Source organism: Watersipora subatra, chromosome 8 (assembly GCF_963576615.1).
Source record: "Watersipora subatra chromosome 8, tzWatSuba1.1, whole genome shotgun sequence".
NCBI lineage: Eukaryota > Metazoa > Bryozoa > Gymnolaemata > Cheilostomatida > Watersiporidae > Watersipora > Watersipora subatra.
This window is the reverse complement of record NC_088715.1, coordinates 27,538,354-27,561,071: the sequence shown is the minus strand read 5'-3', so window position 1 is coordinate 27,561,071 and position 22,718 is coordinate 27,538,354. Positions and strand designations below refer to the sequence as shown.

At 38.1% G+C, this 22,718-nt stretch overlaps 1 long non-coding RNA gene across 1 annotated transcript; it reads left to right on the top strand.

The window, feature by feature from the left end:
- Window positions 1-15,315: 15,315 nt before the first annotated feature.
- LOC137401454 (uncharacterized) lies at window positions 15,316-22,492 on the top strand. The gene is made up of 3 exons (XR_010979334.1): window positions 15,316-15,368; window positions 20,558-20,638; window positions 22,378-22,492. It is a non-coding gene; the product is annotated as an uncharacterized lncRNA (long non-coding RNA).
- Window positions 22,493-22,718: the final 226 nt, after the last annotated feature.

Here is a 22,718-nt window from a genome sequence, read left to right as displayed (position 1 = left end):
AGGATATTTTTATATATGTCAAAAATAATTTGAATTTTCACAGAGTAGAAAGAGCCGCCACAAAATTTGCAAAGAGCCACACTTTGCCCAGCCCTAATTTAGAAGCTTCTATATCATTGATAATACAAAGAGTGACCAAATAGAAATCAAACTTATAACAAACTAATGTATCAAATGAGATTTAGAAGCAGTTAAGCTGAACCACTGTATTAAACACCCATTAGACATGACAGAAAATAACTAGGCGAGATAGTTTTTGTCTAAGGTTGGTTGAACTAGATTTCTGCTTTGAAGCGGCATAATGTATTCTGATTTTAATATAGCGATTTACTATAGTTTTGAGTAGATTGTTGGCATGCACTGTGCATGTAAAACCTTGATTGAGGCTATGTAATAAAACATATGTTATTGTCTGTGATGTTACTTGTTTAAAAGCTCTCTGTGTGATACCATACCTATCCTTGTGTGAACGTAAGCACTTTTCTGCAGCAACACATACTCAACCTATCAATGGGGTCACCAATCCTTCTCTGTTTTTAACTGAGATTAGGGTTAGGTCATCACTACTTCTACTTCCCACTACTTCTACATAGGTCAATAACTTGATACAGTCATCACATTTGAGTTAGAAAAAATTGCTCATCACCGAACTCCTCATCTTCACCTTCCTCAGCTTTTATCTCTTCCTTCTTCTTTCTAGCCAGAGAATGTAGCAGGAGTTGGCTAGTTTTTTCAGCCCTGCTCACATCCAGATCAATACAGTTAGCATTGGGACTTGGTGTGATATCTGCTTTTATGAGCATTGCTCGAAGTGTAGATCTAAAGCACTGCACATCTGGTTAATTGTTATAGCCACCCTTAGATCGTATCGTAGAAAACAGAGTCTCAATGTGATCCTGGTTGATCTTAAAGGTTAGGAAGTAGTTGATGTAAAGGTAGCTGCTGAAAAGATATTGAGAAATGCCATGTACAGTTTTGGCTGCTGACTCAAAACCAATGATGAAGGTTTTCGTATTATTTCCACTAGCAGCTTTCCGCTTGGCGTCTTTAATTTGCATAGATAGCTCATGATATTGCTGAGAACTTCTTGTTTTGAGTTGAAGTTCTGTTTTGTTATGGTAAATTCAGGATATCCCTGGAGTGTTGTAGTTTCCTCTGATGACATTTCACAAAGAATTTGGTCTTATTGTTACGTTTATGACTTGAAAACTAGTATGACAAGCATGCTTTCACTACTAAACTCATTGCTCAATTGAAGGCTCTGATGCTGTGATGCACATCATTGCGACGTAACGTCATGAAAACAGCAGCCAATTATGTGCCTCACTTTGGTTCCATTGTAATGATAGCTATTAGCCAATCTAGGGTTTACGTTTACTATATCTATGGTTTTAACTAAACTTTGTGTTTTACATGTTGTATGTTGGAGCAAATGTTCAAATATAGCCTGATCTATTTACATTTGATAATATCCCAATATAATTATAATATTCACATTATGTACATAATATTTACATACAAAGTCCTGTAAATTATTTTATTTTTCAAAGACATAGGTTTAATAATTCACTAACAAGTCTTTGAAAATAATATGATGTATAAGTATGTAATACCTGAATGTAAAAATACTTTGGATCACAAGTTTGCATGTAAATGATATAAGGTTGTACTGCTTCTATCAGAAAAATAAATGTAAAGGCATAAAAAATGTAAACTTACATGTACTGATAAACATACTCATGTATCTTAATCTAGCTTGTATTGGCTGATGTTCAAAGTAACTTAGTTTGTAGATTGTAGATTAATTCTTTATTTTTTCTTTTAACAAATTTTTTATTAGCCTTTCTGTTTTACTCACAAACCTTTTACTCACATGCTTCAAGATATGTCAGATTTTTAATGTTGATGACTATACAATGCTAGACCATACAAGTTAGACAAATATATTAATTTGCGTTAAAAACCAAAAGGCTCCAAAATATCTTGAAGTATAGATGTATTGCAAATGAAAGCGGAAAGGCCAATAGATAATTTCTGCCAAATCTGCCAAAAACTCTTAAAACTGCTGAAAAATTTAATATGAGGTAACAGTGTGAATTCAATTGAAATCTGTTGTGTGTTAAAAAAGTCAGATGTTGGCGTGCAAACAAACTTTCAACGAAGTATTTTTCTTGGGTTTAGATTTTTGGAAGAAGTGAGAAGTTCTATGTCAGAAAATTTTGCCAACCGAGCTCTGATGCTTTGGTTCAACGTGAGGTGAACTCTCTTATGAAGTGCTCTGCTTTGTGTCTCCTATCAAAGCACATCACTTGCCACGCCTTTGATTTTGATAATGATGAGAACATCTGTCGGTTGTATGACTCACCTTTGGTGGCGGCTCAAGATGGCTCTCTTTCTGCTAAGTTTCTCTATGAAGGTTGGTAAATCTTTGGGAGTTATACATAAGTTGCACATGTTTATTTAAAATAGCTTCCTTTCTCAGTAACTACCAACGCATGAGAGAACAATTCTGTCTGTAGAAGACATCCAATTGTTCAAGAAATTAGCTTTTACATCAACAATTTGTCTTTTTTTCAGTTAACTTAAGATAGCTCTGCACTTGACAAATATGAATATATTTTATGGAATTTATCTTAGACATAGTAGTCTGTAGTGAAGAAGATAGATAAATCTGCTGCAGACTTACAAAATTCATTTTAACTTTGGCACATTTAATTGGACCAACTCTAATTTATGGATTTTCATTTATTGACAAGAAAACTGCTTTACCTTTGTAATTGTACTAAGTATGTCCCTATATTATTTATATTTATCTTTTTTACTTTCAGTAAATTACAATTAAGCCAAGCTTTCTTTTGGTGGTTTTGAAGTTCGAAAACTTTTTTTGGTTTTTAATACCCAAAAAGCAATCATATCTCTATTTTTGCTTCTGTTTTAGCTGGTGATTGTCCTCTAGAGTATTTTTTCAACCCTCACGCTCAGACCTGCCTCAGATATGTTAACCAGCTAAAAACCTGGGAGGCTGCTAGGAGTTTCTGTTTGGCAAATGGTGAAGACTTGGTGACACTGGATAGCCTGAGCTCAGCTCACTGGTTAACCAACCTGATTGTTACCACTCCAGGTATAACCTTTTACTTCATGGTTGAAGTGTAATGGATTCTGTTAAAGAGATTGTGTAGTTACTAGACACTATTAGACAGCATTAATCAGCTTTTACAGCAAACTAAGAGTATTTTGTATTAAATTTTAATAGATTATTGTTACTAGTTCAGTGTTAATAAACTCACATGTAGGTAAGTCTCTACTTGTAATTGGCTAACATACAAGACTTCATGTAGGTATTAAATTTTACTAAATAATTGACCTACAGTCAACGAAATTTCCAACATTTTTTAAAGTTTCCTGAAGTTTCATTGATTTAATTGAATGTGAGAAATCTGGTAAAAATAAAACAAAAATGCAAAAGAGATACAATTACACAAGCTGAGTCAGTTTAAACTTTAAATTTAAATTGTGAGTTTATTTAGAGTAAGTTACAGTAAGTTATGCCATTTCATTCAGCATATTTACCTCTTAATCTAAGAATCACTGTGCTTGCTCCTTCATTTGTATGCTTTTAAAGTAAAAATTTACTGACTGTCATTTAACTAAAATATTTTTTTTGATAAATAATAGAAATTTAAAAGCATCACTTTGGTTTAGTTGAATGTACGCAACTCCGAACAAGGTGCATAAAAAATGCAAAAGACCCAGAAACCATACAAGCAGAGTTAATTTTAACTTAATCTAGTTTTCATTACATTAGCTTCCGTTATCTCTTTCATTACTTTTAATCCTTACGCTAAAAATCATTATGTCTGCACAATAATTTGCATGCTTTTAAAGGGAAATAATATTAAACATTGGCTTATGCTTTTACTTAACCGATTCAGTTTTTAGCTATAATGTAGATTTTACCTAGTTTGAGATAATGAGTTCTCTATTTTAATGCGTAATTAATTTTCTGCTATATCTGGTAATGAATTAAAAACATTGCTCGCTATTCTCTCAAAACAAGATCAATCTGTTACTCCTTGTCGGTTACAAAAAAGATAGCAGCATCTTTGCGTCTAGTTTTGGCTGACTAAGGAAGTTGCAACTCAGGTTCAGCTCATCTCATAGACATAGGAGCTGTGTTTATCACAACTTTTTATCAGTATTCATTGTGATATTATTCCTTGATGAAAAATTGATTTGGCATAATATATTGTAAAGGTTTTTGTGCGCTACCTTTACTGCTCCAAAATACAAGACTCAGTAAAAGAGTTCATACATATATTTGATCTGCTTTGTTTCTAAATGGTTACAAGAAACGACATGCAACAAGTCTCAGAACAGCTCTGTCTTTTCATCTGAATGCGTGCTCTTATATAGCAGGAGGCTCCGCCTCTCAATTCGCTTGGCCGGACTTGACTTAGCCCGGCTCGGCTTAGCTTAGCTTAACTCGGTTTGGCTCGGTTTGGCTCGGCTCGCACAGTCCACTACACATTCCCCCATTGGCGACTATAGTATACAATCGACGTTCTGAAGAAGAGCCAACTGTGCCAAAGCCTCATGTTGGCGGGCACCATAGTAGAGACGCTCTATCTCCTTGCAGAAGAGTTGCTGTTCTTGGTCCTCTAACCTCTCTCTTTCTGTAGCAGGGTCTGCATAGCCTCAGCTGCGTTTTCCCAGTCTTTGGCGTCTTGCGCCAGTGGCTGTGCCCTGCTACGTTGAGTTTGTAGCAGTGCCTGGCTAGCGGGCATGCATCCTATCACCTCGGCCAACGTGTGAGTGCCTGGCCGGTCCTGAGATACTTGGCCTGTTACTGGTAGAGTAAGGCGTGTCCTGGCTGGTGGACGGTGTCTTGGTGTAGAATGTTGCATTTCTTTGCGTGGCCTGCGTCGAGTCATTCCCCTATTGGTAGGGGTACTTGTAATCATACGTAGGAAGCCTCACTCGTGCTCTTGGCAGAACTGTTCTCACATTTTTTTGTTGACTAAGTACACTACAGGGTCAACTTCCCTTGCCTGGTTAGTTGCAAGGTGATGTAATACCTGATCCTGAGACACATGCTGCCCGTCACAGGGACCCGAATACGGTGTGGTGTTGGAACACATGGAACTTGATTTGCCGGTGGCTGGTAACAAACCGGAAGATCTGGCAGCTCCCTTCCTGGACTTGCTCCTCTACCCACGCCGAAGTACGGGCAGATAAATACTTTATTGTCTTAATGATAGGCTTCCTCGAGATGAGCTTTCTGTTCGTTCTACGTCTCTAATGGAGGTGCTGGGGCAAAGTGCCTTGGCAGGAGGAGGTGAGGAAAGGTCCGATGAGGGTGACTCTATCTTTTTCCTTCCAGTGCTCATGGCAGCCATTCGACAGACCTCGTCTACCCCCTCTGTCAACGTTTCTTTCAACAACGCTTCCACTCCCTCATCATTGATCTCTAGCACAGCCGATTCAGTGTGGCCTAAATCGTCCTCATGCGGGGGTTCTCCTTCCCCTTTGCTTCCTTTATATGCTATAACATTCGCCGGCTTTGGTCCGTTCAGTGCCTCCCCAGTTTCTTTCAAGCTCTTGGTGACTGAAGTCAATAATTCTTGTAGAGATGTGTTGCAGGCATTGTCCATATTTTCTAGTAAACTGATGTCGTCCGTAGTAAGCGAGTGTTCTAATAGGAAAGCTTTGGTAGCAGCTGTAATAACCGGTTTACCGCTTTCCTTTCCGACCTCTGGATCGTTTTCTGGCGACTCTATTGAATAACATATCCCATCTCCGTACTAGTCCAGCCTCCTAGTGGCTTGGGCCGGCCTAGGGTTGTGCCAAACTGGTTCTGAAGAGGCTGTTTCAATCGGTACTTTGCCAGTTTCAGCTGGAGATGGCACGGGTTCTGTCGGAAACATTTTGGGCTCGGCCGAATTTTCTGCCGTGCTTGGTTCTTGGTTATTTCCCGTCCCCGGCTCGACTACTCTTTCTGCGGGAGTTGTCGTCTGCTCACTGTTTCTTGCTTCCATGAGCAGTTTCCCCCAATTGGTAGGTTGTAACACCGGCATTGGCTTTCCCGGAGCTTCTACTGGAGTTTTTCCTAGCCTATCTAATCTGGCCCTTTTTACGTTGGGTACCCTTTTTGGCTCCAAGGTGGCCGGGGCCTGACCTAATTTTTTTGAAAGGGCGTAGTAAGGCTTTAGTCTGGCCTTGCTCTGTATCGACGAATGGCCCTGCCTCTCCACCAGATACGTGTGGTTGTTCCAAAATTTGATGACCTAGTATGGCTCCACGAATTTCGCTTGCAACTTGGGGTTTTCTCTATGTCATCTGCGCTTGTTCGTGAGCTACACCTTGTTGCCTGGTGCGTATAGCGAAGGTTCCTCCATGTCCTCTTGTCAGATTTCCATCTGGCTTTGCTGCAGGGTTTTGTGTATTATCTCTAGTCTCCTTTGCGCCCTCAGTGCCTGTTCGTGAGTTGGAAAGAGCTCACTCAGTGGAGGATAGCTCTCCAACTGGTCTGGCAACCATAGTTTGCACCCCATCATCAGCATGTTTGCTGTTTCTTCGATTGCAGAGTGGAGGGGTGGCTCAGAATACCCTCATCAGCTGGGGAAGTAGCACATCCCATTCCTCCTGTTTGCGACCTAGGAGTAGTGGTTGTAGGAAGTCTCCTAATCCATAGTTGTTCTTTTCCACTATGCCGTTTACTTGTGGGTGGTATAGGATAGTGCAGATTTTCTCCACATTCCAGATCTGACACAGGTCGACCATCAACTGGCTTTTAAACTGTGCTCGCTGATTTGTGTAGATCTGCTCCGGCAACCCCAAGTAGCAGAATACCTGCCCATCTAGGGAGTTCGCTACCACTGGTGCTGTTGCATTAGGCAGTGCCAGCGCATCTTGCCACTGGGTAAAATGATCTGTGAGGACTAGTACCTAATTGTTTCTTCTCAACGTGGAAGGGAGTGAACCGACTAGGTCGACGGCCACCTTTTGCCAAGGCCTACTTGCGTACAGTCTATGCCTCCCTTCGGCTGTCCTGGTCCCCCCGTTTTTTGCGGCCTGGCACCCCTCACCACTCTTTACTAGCCGTCTGACAGTAGAGGTCAGGCCCGGCCAGTACCAGATTAAGTGGAGGCGACTCGTCTTTTTTCTCACCCCAGAGTGGGCCATGGCATGTGTTTGCCACACAATAGTCACCCTCATGGCTGGCAGACAGACTGCCCGCCATATGGCCTGGCTCTTAGGGGCTACGCGTGCCTCCAACACATCGTTCTGTCGAATGCGTAGAGAGCCTTGCAGCTTTGTAACTCTTTCCCTGTCTTGGACACAGCCTACGCCCCCTTGTGCAAACGACAAGGACGTAGTCAGAAACGTAGGAAAGTGACCACTAAATCCTCCCCGCCCAAGACACCCAGAACCATCGAAGCCATCCCAACAAGATGAAACAGTCAGAATCCTGCCTTAAGAGCGGCATGGCCAGCACCCTCTTCGCTTCAGGAGCAGTACCCGATAGATTCACAGGCCAACCAGAGAAACCAAGCGACCCCAGGAACCGACCTTACACGAAGACAACAGAGGGAAAATTAAAGAACCCTCGGGGAACTCCCTGGAGAACCTGACTATAACGCAAGCCCTTAGCCGACCCCACTCAACTAGTTATTTCCTTCCCGAAAAAGTGGAGGGTCGGTCCAAACAGTTTTTACTAGATACAGGTTGCACCACCAACCTGCTAAACAAAAAAGTGTTTTACCGACTGCCTGGAGCCATGCGGGAACAGTTCGAAGAAAGCGACAGCCATGGTCTGCTAGCTGATGGAACCAAGCTTCCGTTCTACAAAATTATTTGGCTGCCAATTCAATTAACGGAGGTTAAGACTAAGAAGGTCTTCCTGGTCAGCCGACTAAGTGAAGATGCTATCCTGGGCATGCCGTTCTTGGTGGAACACCAATGTTTTCTTGAATTCAAACAGCCAGTGCTCCCGGTGGATGGAAAGCCGTTGGTGTGCGCTGACCGGCAAAGATGATTACTCCAAAGCAAGGTGCAAGGAATCAGGGAAGTCGTGGTATCAGCCCGGATGGAGATGACACTGCACTGCCGTATTACCACTAGGTATTATTGTCCCATGGGGCTAATTGGAAGATTCCCCGATGGACCACCTGTGGCAAGCAGTCTGAATCAGCCGGGGTCTAAGGGCCAGGTCATAGCCAGGTGCCTCAACACCACAGGACAGCCGCTGACTCTTAAATGCGGTACTACCATTAGCACATACATCGAGGTAGACACCTCGAAAATCGAGAATGATGACCCGCTACGGTGGACAGTCGGTTGGACTCCAACCAATGGAGTGCCAGCTCACCTGGAAAAGTTATTCCAAGCGGCTCAGTTAAACTGTGCGGCAGCAAGTCAGGTCACAAGGCTGGCAGCCCTGCTGAACTGTTATGCCAGCGTGTTTAGCACAGGGAATGGCGATGCGAGGAGAACTGCCGAGGTGAAACACTCGATACTTCTCAGGGAAGAGATTTGGCTAACTCGACAGCTTTCTTACAGGCTAGAACTAGAAAAGAAGGCAGAGGCCGAACGACAGGTACCGGACCTTTTTGAGAAAGACCTGATCAAGCTAGCCGGCGAGGCTTGAAGCTCCCCCTGGTCCTGGTTCAAAAAAAGGATGGGAAGTGGTGCTTCTGTATTGACTATCGGTGACTAATCGCCGCTATCGAGCAAGACCCATACCTCCTCCCCAGGATTGACAATGGTCTGGACGCCCTGTCAGGCAGCCGGTTTTACAGCACACTCGACCTGGCCAGCGGATACTAGGAAGCACAATTGGATGCGGATGCACAAGAGAAATCAGCCTTCTCTACTAGGGCTGAGCTGTGGAAGTAGAAGGTGTTGCCCTTCGAACTTACCTCCACCCCAGCCACCTTCCAGAGGCTTATGGAGCGCGTCCTGCACAGCTTTCATTGGAGAACACTGTTATTGTATCTTGATGAAATTGTAGTCATTCCACCAAACTTCGATATGCACCTCTACCATCTCAAGGAAGTCTTTTAGAGACTCTACAAGGCCGGGGTAAAGCTAAAGCTCTCGAAGTGCGAGCTGCTGCAATCTCAGGTACAATACCAGTGGCACATCGTCAGCCAATATGGGGTTTCCACCGACCAAACCAAAGTGCAGGCAGTCACAGATTGGCCAAACCCACGTGGGGTTAAAGAACTCCAGGGATTTCTGGAGACCGTCGGCTACTACCGACAGTATATCCTGGAGTTCGCCACAATAGCCCACCCCCTGCATTGGTTGATGGCCAAGGGGGAACTGTGGATATGGACCATTGAGAACCAGACCGCTTTTGACCAGCTGAAAAACTGCATCAGCTCTGCACCGGTCCTAAGCTATCCGGATCCCTGAAAACAGTATATTCTGGATACTGACGCAAATGAACACGGGGTAAGAGACATGCTGTCTCAAATGCAAGAGGGTCGAAAAAAAGTCATTGCATTCTACAGCGAGACTCTAACCTCCTCAGAGCGCAATTGCTGTGTCACCCGACGAGAACTGCTAACGGTCGTCAAGGCCGTGAAGCACTTCCGACCCTTCCTGTATGGCCAGGAATTTTTTCTTCGAACCGACAACGCCTCTCTTCTTTACAATGAGGCTGGTCTCGCTCAAGGACTGATAGTAGTTTTGTGTCTCCACAGGTTCCTCAAGTGCACGAAACTCTTTCGGCTTAGTCTTTGCTGGGGGAGACTATCCGTCAACGTTTCCTGGGTCCCGGGTGACTTTATCATGTTTTTGGGGAATTTTGGCCTTAGCATAGTCAGCAGCCAGAGCTACTGCTGTGGCCTTCCTTTGTTTTCCGAAGCCGGTTTTGAGTGACGGGGGCAGTTCTTTTGGACGTGCCCTGTTCCACCACACCCCCAGCAAATGGTGGCCTGTTGATTTCTCCCCTCTGCCCGAGAATAGACTTGCTCCTTTAATTGCTCCACCTTTTCTGTAAGGGATTGGACCAATCTTACTAATTGGCCAATAACTTTGGTCTCAGCTGGGTTTACTCGGTTAGGAGGTCTTCTTCCAGGGCTCGTACTGAAAACCCAACAGGCTTGTATTCTCCTGCTGTATCTGCACACAGTCGTTTTCGGCTCGCACGGCGTCTGCTAGTGTGGGTATGGGCACTGCCAAAAGGTATCGCTGCAGAGCAGAGTCTTCCAGTGAGCTGCAAAACGTTTCCGTGGTCATGTTATTCCTGTAAGGGTTCGGGAGGTCTCCGCACGCGATGTGTACCAGCCTTTCCACCTCTACGGCATGTTCCTGGAGCGACATTTTTTAATCTCGTCTTAGGCCGTCAAACCGGCTTAATGCCTGCTTGGCAGATAGTCCAAAGTTTGCCCGAAAGGCATTGAACACGGCCTCAGGGCTCTCGGCCCATTCACAATCCTTGGCCTGTTTGCTTAGTGCCTCTTGGAGGGGTAGTAGTGTTGCTCCTTCCATCCAGTGATTGTCGTCAGCCACCTCTAGGAAGCAAGCAATAAAGTACTCTACATTTCCTTTCCCTGTGTATTGATAAGTCTTAAACTTTTGTGCCCGCTTTTGAGGTCTCGGCATCAACAATACTCGTTTTAGGGCCTCGACTAATTGGTCGGGGCCTGGTTTGGCAGTCAGGGCTCTTCTGTTAGCCATGTGTTTGGCAAGGGACTTCCAGCAGGTTTTTGCCCTTGTACGGCAGTTCTTCTACCATCCCTTTCTCTTGTGTTTGTCATTGCAGGCAGGTTTTTACCCCGCTCTCTCTGGGTTTTTTCCTATTGCCACTTTGGAGGCAACAGAAAGTTCTTCAAGTAAGATCTGCTCTGCCGTTTTTTAGGCAGACCTTATCCTGTTCTTCCTAGGTTTTTTTCTACTGGCATTTTGAAAAAGCAGAAAGTTAATTCAGTACAAGCCTTGTGATGGAGCCTGTTGTTGATCGCCTTGATTTCACCACTGCCAGCAGTGTAAAGGTTTTGTGCGCTACCTTTACTGCTCCAAAATACAAGACTCAGTAAAAGAGTTCATACATATATTTGATCTGCTTTGTTCATAAATAGTTACAAGAAATGACATGCAACAAGTGTAGAACAGGCGCAGAACTGCTCTGTCTTCTCATCTGAATGCGCGCTCTTATATAGCAGGAGGCCCCGCCCCCCATTGCACTTGGCTTGACTTGAATTGGCTTGGCTTGGCTCGACTCGGCTTGGATCGGCTTGGCTTGGCTTGGTTCGTCTTGGCTCATCTTGGCTCATCTTGGCTTGCACTGTCCACCACAATATGAGTTTATAAAATTGTACCAAATCAATGAAAGAAGTAGAAGTTTTTATAATAATAACGTTTCAATTTATAGGTTATCTGTTTACAATTTCCTTATAATACACTTTCACTTTGCTATAGAATAAATGGACAGTTGATACAAAAGAAATGTATTTTATTTGCTGCTTGTTGAGAAAAGAAAGCTAAAGTGTTTTTTTGTTTCATCAAGTGACATGTAAAATTTAACAACATTTTTATGTATGCAATTTTTATATACAGCTTTTTTCTTAAATATTAACCACACAAAAACGAAGTTGCCATTTGGCTACCATCATAAACTCTCAATAATGACAATTCATTTCTTATTTCAACTTCTTTTTGTAAACTTGCAGGTATCCTTCAAACGAATTTTTGGCTTGGAGGAAGAAAAGAAGGCAGCACATGGTTCTGGAAGGGAAAGCAAGTAGATCTTATTTCTTTAGACTACTGGGGAGAAGAACAACCAAGCGGTGATGGTGACTGCTTAAACTTGCTCCCCCATCGTGGTTTCAAAATGAATGATGGACCCTGCAAGCTTACCGGCCAATTCTTTTGTGAAAGAGTCAGTTGTGATTATATGTAGTACAATCAGCGTTTGCAATGATTTTTATTGTACTTTGAGGTGTTTTTGATGCATAAAAATGTCTATCAGCAGACATGACTATCATATAAACTGAAATTTTAGGTTGCTTACTAACACTGAAAATAACTCTGAAACTAACACTGAATATAATCTTAAAAATACATTATTTTGAAGACTTCAAAGCTTGACTGACAGCCCTGTGCAACAGTCTAAAGTCTGCTTCAATTGAAATGTTTCTGATAAGTGCTCAAATATTGTTAACCAAGCAAAAAAAGTCTCTGATTGGTTAACAATACTGGTAACCAATCATAAACTGTCTTTGATTGAGTAACCGAAATGTTAACCTATTTCCTAATTAAACCTCTTTACTATGTTTCCGTTGTCAGCGAGAAGTGTATAAATAAATTCATAACTGTAGTCTTCATTTTATGAAGTTTTACTTGTACTTGTTTTACTTATACTTAGAAATTATTTAAGCAAAGTTCCATCACATACAAAACTTATATATATACATGTATATATATATGTATATATACACATATAATTTAATTGTTTCCTCACCCCGGTTAACCTGTATGGGTGGTAGTTTCTGCTCTAACTCAGGTGTCCTACCAGAGACCTGGAAGTTTGAGCATTCGCCTCAAGATCTCAGCTGTTCCCAATAGCGCACTTTTCTGCAACTCACCTGAGTTGATTGCTGTTGGTATTTGGGCAAGCCACATTTTATGCGCCAATTTTTTGCGCCCCGTGCCCCAATGACCACTGAGATTATCGTTGTTCTTACATCCCAGCATTTTTCAATCTCTTCTCCAAGAAGGAGATATTTCTCTACCTTTTCTTTTTCTTTGCTGGCTATATTGTAGTCATTGGGTACTGCTATATCTATTATAGTAGCCCTCTTGCTCTCCTTGTCCACTACCACTATATCTGGTTGGTTTGCTAGGACATGTTTGTCAGTCCGGATGTAGAAGTCCCAAAGGATCTTAGCGCGGTCATTTTCATTGACCTTACTAGGAGCTTCCCACCAGTGTTGTGGTTTTTAAGGCCATACTCATCACATAGACTTCTATATACGCAACACCTGCGACATGATTATGCCGCTCATACATACATACATATATATATATATATATATATATATATATATATATATATATATTTATATATATATAGAACTATATTTCCCAACTAGGAGGCTTCTATCAATATATAATCCATGTTAGGAGGCTCTGAAAAATTAGGAGGCGTCCAGGGAGCCTCCTAATTCTAGCAGTGTTTATAGTGCTTAACAACCCTATAGAAGTATTTTAAACATGATTCCCATAATCGCCTTATATATCTATATTCATATATATGGAAAAGAGGAGACAACTCCAACAAAAATGTGTAATTTTCTATCAATAAATTATAAACCCTAGGAGGCTCTTATATATGGAACTAGGAGGCATATATCAAATTTAAAACATTCTTACTTTTAACTGTTTTGGTATCGTTTCAGTTAATAGCACAATCTATTTAAAAACATATTGCAATAAGTTTATGACTAAGCATCAGCAAATACAAAGAATTAGCAGCTATGTCGGATACAGTCAGTTTTGCTAATATTCATGATAGCTTTATTAGATTTGAGAAATAAAGTTGTATATTAACAAACTACAATACATTACAATTTATTTGCTGACCCTCTTCATAGTTTTCAAGACTGCCATTTAAGCACTCCCTTTTTTTGCAAGGTTTCTCATTGATCTGCTCTTTTTTGTGAAAATTCACAATAATTGCACATTATGGTTTCAACTGATGTTTAAGCATGGCTGTAGTAAAAGTTTAAATAAGTCTATAATCAGTACAATTCATATTTTCGATGCCGTTGCATCCAGCCACAAAATAAATCTTTTTTTGAAACTTTGCATCCAAACGCAATACCTGAGAGATGGTTTTTTAGTCGAAGAATTGATTTTTTAAATTTATTGAAGTAAAGTGGCAAAAGTATAACCACAGTATATAACAGCTAGAGAGATGTGGCTGTTATAATGTTGCTGTGGCTGTTAGGACTATTAGTTCTTCACCCATGTAGTCTACTAGAGCTTGGTAGCAGCAGAATGACTACATGTAAGGGAGCAAGTCACATTCGGTAAGTTGTTCATGCTATTTTAGTCAATTTACAGTTTATTTACTTGAAACATACAGTTGTAGAAAAGCAGTATAAATTTTATTTAATATTGAAATAGGACTAGCGTGAAAAAAGTATGTTTCAATTATTATAATTTTTAAGGAATGTAGCACAGAACACGTTTGATATATTTTTTACATCCGTTTATGTCATCCAACTGCTGATATTGTTCTGCATAGAAAAATCAAGAAAGGTCAGCATTATATTACCAAAAAGGAAAAAATCAAAACTTTTTGTAAAGTCCTAATTTTTGACTTTATTAATGTTACACGAATGTTCAGTTTTGTAACATCAACACAGACACGCCAGCTGACAGTTAATAGTTATTTTAGTGAATCAGTTAATTCTCCAACTTTAATCTATTTTCAGTTATTATTATTATAATTTTTGATGTTTTTTATAATGATAAGTAACGTTATTAATTTGGTTCTACCAACAGTCAAAACTGTTATTAGAATAACATGATCATAAAGTAATTGTATTATTGTTATCATGAATAGTGAGAGTTTGCGTATTTCAGTTATGATTTTGTAAGTAATAGTAGTACATGCATAGGCATAAGCAAGTAAGTGGGTATATGCAGCCTTTGAATTTTGAAACTTTTAGTATTTAGTTTGAATCTTGTGTAGTAATTGTGTAGTAATTAAGAGCTTAGCTGTTTTATAGAGCTTCAGTAGTAGGAGGCAGACATTCAAGTTTGCCAAAAAAAACCTAACCAGTGAACTAAAATGTGTATTTTGCATTCATTTTGGTTTGTATATCTGTTTATGCTACTTGAATTATCTTTTCATTTTTGTAGAAACTTGGTAAGCATTATTGCCAAAATGGCATATTTATCAGATGGCAGAGAGTATTAGACAAAGTTAGATGTTCTTTTCTAGAAAAGGTATGTTGCTAATTACACGTTGGTTTGCATAAAAAATATGTCAAAATAATCAAGGTTTCATCTACCGAAATTTATAATATTTTTTAACATATACATAATTATAGATTACAAACTATAAAACATTATATCAGTAAGGTTGTATTTTGAAATGTAGTAAAGTTTGATGTTTTGGCAAAGTCACTATGATAAGCAAAACTTTAAATTCACCAACACAAAATATACTGTACAAAGTTTTACTGTAACTAGCAAATGTATACCTGACGTAAGAATGTAACAGCATGCCCAAAAGTAGTTTTTCTTTGTATAGTTGCAAATAATCAATGACGCTTTAGTTATAGATAACTGCTGGATGAGAAGCATTGATGGCCCACACCAAAGACTGATTTGCAGACATCAAATTAAAGGTATGCGATATTGCAATAAGTTGCTGTAAAATAGCACATTATACATGCGAGCCAAAAATTAGTGTAATAATTTGATATAGCCATAGCTTCAGTAAGAAAAGTTGTTAATTTTTACAGGCATTGTATTATTTAAACGCTTACATAAACCATTATGCCACTTTTGTGTTCTATTCATCTATTATTGGCAGATTACATAATATAAATAGCGCAAACCAATCAAAGGAATGTAGCATATCAAAGAGATTTAGTATTGCTCTTCTTAGTCTTTATGAGTCATGGTTGCAATTGCTGAGCAATTGCATAATTATATAAAATGAATAGTTTTCCATGGTTACTCATTACCACTTTTAGTTACTCAGTCAACACTGAGAGTAATTATCAGATTTGAGATATCATGTTTAGAGGCAGGAGATTGACAAATATTTTGTTGGTTTTTACTCTTACCCTGCCGTATGCGAATTTATGCTAAATCTATCAGCAACTGCCGTATGCACATTTTTGCGAATTTTCCAACAATTGCGTGGTCACCTAATTTTATTATCCATTAAAAACATAACGGATGATTTTAAAACTTTGATGGTATTGTCAGTGTGGTTCGAATATTTCTCTAATAGATTAGTTTAAGATAACCAAGCAGTTTCAAATTTTTTTTTGAGAATTTCCAAAATAAAAATGGACATTTTTTGTGTAAGTTTTGTTAAGTATCGCGCAAGTCAGAAAACATATAATTACTTACATGTATGTTGATGACACTATAGTCAATTCAAATTCAGGTTTTTGTGATTACACAGATAATTAAATTAGCAGCAGTGACTCTGATGATAGTGAAAATAATGGTTTTTTTAAGTGTAAGGGACATTGTAGAGCATCGTTTTAGCTTCGAAGCGATTGTAGCTTCACATAGCTTTAGCAATGCACAAAGTGAAGGTACATTGATTTTTGCATAGCACTATATGTTAACATTTTAGCAAAATAAAATATATTACAAAAAGTTTATAGATAAACTTTGAAGTTGAAACAAAATAGTATACATGCTTCATGTACATATCATGAAGCTAAATTGGCAATTTTCGGTGAAATGGCTGGCGGTAGGCCGGTAGCTTAGTTTGTACATGGGTGGCAGTAAAAGGGTAAAGCTATAAAAGAATTAGAGATACAAGTGTATGTATTTCCTTTTGAATGATTTAGTGAACTTTGATGATTCAAGACAATGAGTTTGGCGAATGATATATATATATAAGATGCTGCTGAAGTTGCGCAATTCAACTCATGGCTTTTAATTATTACCTCAAAATGTTGAAAACACGCGATAGGAAGGGCCAGAACACTACTAAAACTCATAGTTACTCAAACCTGAAATACAGTAGGTTTTATACAAATTGCTGTACAATTACAAAACTGCAAAACTATTGGTTAAAATATAAATAGCAATATATATTATTATTTTTGGCCTTCGGTATCGGGCAGCATGTATGCAGTTTGTTTGCTGATGTTAACAAAAGTTTTACTAATAAGCTACATAATTTGCTCAATTATTTGTGTCAACTTTAAAATTTAAAACAAATGTAGTGTTAGCACTTTTAGAATATACTACAAACAACGCAGAGGAACTTTTTGTGGCATATGACTTGAATTTAAAAGTTCTCTGAAAATGCAACTTGTATTTGGCCATTTTAATACTTTAAAATGTCAAAGGGAGCTCATAATGAAAGCAACTTTAATATAATTTCAAGATGCTCAAAGCAGTACGGATGTTATGTTGACAAACATTAAAAGGTCACTCTGTACTATGGCTAGTAAGTATTTACATGTATTTAGATTTTGCATTGATGCTTTCAATTAGGTAGTGTATGAAATCTATTTACATTAGCTAAATTACCAGCATGTGCAATACCGAGCTTTGTTTCCTATCCATCCCAAACATTTTGCCAATGCTTATAATAATTCATTGCTCTTTTCAAATCTCATTTCTGAACCAAAGGTAGTTCTAGCAGTATAAGAACATATACTTCTCTTCCTATGGGTCTACTCACTTTTCTGTAGCAGCAAAGGCCATTGTTTTTAAAAGGTCTGTAAGAATTGTATTATTTATTTTGACTTCCATTGGTGCTCGTAGCAAATATAATTTCAGTACAATTTGCATCAATAAAGTTATTATTACTTGTTTGTAAAGTATTTGGAGCAAAACAATATTTTATGTGCACAGCAAACATTTTTGCTGCAAGCTTACCAAAACAAAATAAAACATTTATTTTTATGTTACATTTTAGTTAAACATCATGTTCTATTCAGTTATTGCTGTCAGTACTATGCAGTTATTGCTGTCAATGTTCTTTGTGCATTCTTGGCACACTTTTATGTTAAACTTCCAATGCATTAAACACTTTAGAAATAAAGTGTCCAAACAAGGATGCATAACATGAGATTTGTCACTGGCTTGTTTTGACCTATATCTAGCACTCTTTAGCCAAAGGTGTCTAGCTTTACTAAAATATTTGGTAGTGAAATTGTACATAAATTCATTGCCTGCATACACATCAATCATGATGCCTATGCTCTTATTATGTGTGTTCTACTATTGCCTGCTTAGCTAATTCACTTTCTACTTCTCAATAGCCTCAGCCTCCGAATGAAAGCTATTGTTGTTATTCCTATTCTTTGTAACTTTATAATGAAGGAGGTTGTGGTTGGGCAGCTCATTTGCTTTTCACTCTATTAGAAATATTGCAGCACAAGTATAACTGCAGTAATAAAATCTTCACAGAATTGCATAATGTGGTCTTATTCTCCAAGGTCTTCTCACTAGCAGAAACGACCTATGTACTTATGCAATTGTGGTTTGTGCTTAAGGTGACTCATTCTCCTAATGTGGCATGGCTTGCTATCTTCTTGCATGCTAGTCAATTGATTAAATAGATTGTAACAAACAAGCCAACCTCTCATTCCTACACAACCTAAAGACTTATCACATAAGTTCAACCTTCTAGCGAGGTTGTAGCCGCTAAACATTTTGCTTTTTTCACGCGTCTAGCCATTTAGGGTTTTGCAGCAGCAGAAGAACAGACTAATCATGTCACAATTGGTATATTTGTTTGTCACAATTGGTATATTTGTTTGTCACAATTGTTTTATATTACTTTTGCCAATTTTGTCATTGAATTAATTGTACCATATTATGGTGAAAAGGCATCATGAAAAAGTATTTTACTTCGCCTCAATACAAATGCGAAAGGTTAGACCGGTAGTGGCCATTTTTGACCTTTAGGGCGAGCCACTTTAAATACTATATCTAAGCAACTTACTCATGTCATCAAATTGCGACGGCAAACAACAATGCATAGGTTTTCGCAGCTAATTTGGATTTGGATTTTACTGCTTTAATTGCAAGATCGTAATATTGTCAAGTTAAAAAGGTCAAGAAACCCCAACTTTATAATGCTAAAAGAATGAAATTATTACTAATTTTCATAAAATGATAACTTTGTAATTATACACAAGGGTAGCTTTGTGAGATTAACCGACACACATTAAAATAGTTATGGTAACATATAGCACAGTAGCCAGCAATTGATGAATATCTGTGACTCTGTCGATGCTCCTAACTTTTGTAACTTTTTAAAAAGCATTAAAATAATTATGGATGCTTTTTATTCTGATTAGTAGTGTTAGCTGATTGATAGCACCAAACAGGCAGAATTATTAGTAGCCTATACTATACGGCCCTGAGCAAGCAAAACGCTGTATCTTGATATTTGTAAATTGTTCAGCACAAGCACAAACGCGTTTTGGTCAAGCCTGGCATCAGTATTAGCAGTATTTTAGTTGTTTTTTTTTATTTATTATGGTGAGATATCCAACAATCTTTACAGAATTTTTTTTTCGTGAAACTTTAAAATCAAAGGAGTTATTTCACTTAGGGCATTTTGTTTGCTTAAATTGACAATTTACTAAGCTGGCACTAGGCAATCAAAACGCCCTATCACTGCAGATAGGGCCTTTTGATTGCTTAATTGGACTGGTTTCTCATTGTTAGTTTGCCACAAGACCATTTGCCATGACTGGATTATCAAAGGATTACAAGTTTAAATTCTGATATTAACCCGCAATTAGTCAACAAAATGATATATGTTGCAATTCCTATTACTCATCCAGTCAACACATAGATTAAAACCCTGTAATAGCCATATTTAGCTCAAAAGTTAAGAGATGATCAAAGATCTAGGTATCCTTCAAACCAGATGTCATGAAATGAAAGGAATAAGTAAAATAGTAGTTTAAAAAAGATCAAACGCTTTTATTAAAAATAATTTAAAGCAAACAACTGAGTGCAATAATGTCAGTATTTTAAAAAGGCAAAACCTTCCAATGGACATGTAATTAAAACAAATTTTTCATCAAATCTCTGAGTCGGATCTTTAAATCGAGACTTTTGTCACTTAGATATCGTCTTGTCATAATAAATATATTATGATAAAAAATATAGCAATAAGATTGAGCACTCAGAAGTGCACTAGCTTGTATGAGCTGCCTTGAAACAACCAAATATATATGCTTCAGTTTCGCTTCCCTTTGTTTATATACTCTTTGATTACATAATGCTGCTCATAATGTCCAACTTTGTGTATGTTCAGGCCAATCAAAACGCTGTATCTGCAGATAGAGCGCTTTGATTGCCACTTTATGTGTGGTAAATGTGGATAGGGCGTTTTGCACATTGTGAAAAGTGCTATTTCTGGTGGTCTCAGATATATGAAATTTCGAGACATCTTAGATCTCAACCTAAATTACATTTAAGCACAAAAAAGTGAATTTTGAAAAACTTTTCAGATAGGGAGTTTTGCTTGCTTAGGGCAGTATAAAGTTATGATAATGTATTATTTTCATTGTAATTAACAAGTTGATGCATTTTAGTCGTAATTTGATACGGATTTAAACTAGAGGCTGAGTCATAAGTAAGTGACTGGAGTAAATGAAATCCTTTAAATTGTTGAAGCTTTAAAACCTATGTTTCAATTTTGTAGAAGAATATCGCATGAGATAAAATATTACAGCTTCATAGAATTTTAGTAATGGGAGGTAGGGACACGGGTTTGCTGAAAAACCTAAAAACAACAGGCATCTTTTGCATCACTTTTTAATCTGCATAACATCTGTTTGGGCTATTAAAATTGTTTTGCTTATTTTGGTAGAAACCTGGTCACCGCATCCAAGCACTATATCCACCAGATGGAAAATGGTACGAAGCACAGCTGGACGCTTTCTTGAAGGGGGTATGCTGCTGATTAACGGTTAGTTTCCACAAGAGCGTGCCACATTAATAAAAGTTTTATTTCAAAAAATTTATAAGAAATAATATTACTATAAAATCTATGTTTGAATGCCATGGCACTGCATTTTTTAACCCTTCCAATTATAGTGGCAAAAATTGTTGATTGTGCTTCATAATATATGTTCAATCTTTATTAGCTTCAACTCTATCTAAAACCTTTTTGTTATAGATTTTATTTTTCCAACACGTTAAAAAATAGTACTATTCAAAAAACTTAATGCATTCCTACTTTGTGCATTGCTAATGCTATGTGAAGCTACGATCCCTTCGAATCTCAAAAAACAATGCTCTACCATGTTCCTTACTCTTACAAAAACTATTACTTTGACCACCATTGGAGTCACTATTGGAGCTGCTACTTTAATTATATGTGTAATCACTAAAATCTTAATCCGTCAGTCATCAACAATCATCAATAATGTTATCAACATAAGTAATTATCTGTTTTCAATTCTGGATGTACTTGCGAAAGCTATAATAGCACTAAATATTTCGAAAATCAGAAAGAACAAATGTTTCTTTTTATGTTGAAAAGTCCTAAACAAAAATTTAAAATTGCTTCGTGAGTTTAGGGTAATTTTACAGGGAAACTTTTGGACAACACTGTCAATACCATAAAAAGTCTTAAAGACTGTTAGTTATGTTGTCAACGAATAATAAAATTAAGTTACTACGCAATTGCCAGGAAATTCGCAACATGCACATATGCCGGTCGTCCATTGATTTCGCCTAAATGCGCATGCAGCGGTGAAAGGGTTAATAAAATATTATGTAATCTCTAATTGAATTCCCATTCATTTAAACGCCCCTCTACTAGACTTGTACTATAATAGATGACGGTTAAAGATAGAACGCCGCCGTTCAAGTGAACGTTACTTCTTTTGAAAAAACACATAAAAAACTATATAACACACAAACTAAGCTGTGATACAGTGATAACAGATACACTGGGCGTTGAGCTTGCAAAATGCCATCGTTAACTGCTTATTCTAATGCTGTAGCATGTGCAAGAAATTTTAGCCTCAAATAGTAGAACAGATTTCATCATATTTGCTAAACCGTTTTTTCATATATGCCGAACTATCAAGGCCGCTTAAACAATAAAATTATTATCAGCCTGATAGAGTTATTAATTATTTCCACGGTGCTGCTTTCAAAGCTTTAACGAAAACACTGTAAAGCTTAGAAGTTAGAAAACTCGCTTCAATATGCATTGACAAAAGTATTAATTGCTATTGTTGTAACTGAGTCATTGTTAGTAAAAATTTGTCAACATTTTTCTATCCATCCTGTCCAAAATCGGATCCAAAGATCAAAGAATGTTGAAGTCGCAGTCAGCTGGATGTGGTTGTCAATTAAAGGGTGACACTCTAGTTTTCAACACTTCTAGAATAGCACTAGAATGGCCTTCAAATTAAGATTCTACCTTATGTCAATTTAGCTGTATTTCAGAATATACATTGGTTAAGTATTATATTACTAAATGAGAAATGACACTAACGAGCATTAATGTCCTTATTGTTCACTTGTATCTTAGAAACCATCAATTCTGTTTTGACTTGCAGCACGTAAACCAGCTTATTTAACTTTTGAATGGAGCTGAGCAATGATATGTGATTCATCAAAGCCATAGCTTATCAGATTTTTACAAATGATAATTCACATTATTTACTATTTCAGTCAGCAGAAAACAGTAAAGTGCAGAGGAAATAGCAGAATTTGACAAGTACTGGACTGAAAAATCAGGCAAACTGCCAACAAGATCAGTGTTGGATGCTAAACACTCAACGCTGCCTAACAGAAGTGTTACAGTGATTCGGGCTCGAGCCAACAACTTGCTAAAGAAGGCTGCGAGAAAAAATGCCAGCTGAATTTGTTATGTTGTTGAACCTTCTTATTATCATTGCGTTGTATTTGTCAATAAATGTGCTCTTTTTGAAGACTAAAAGAGACCAACTCCGCAGTAATGCACTTGTATAGTTATTTTGTATCAAGCAGTCTTAGCTATTATTTTATGTACA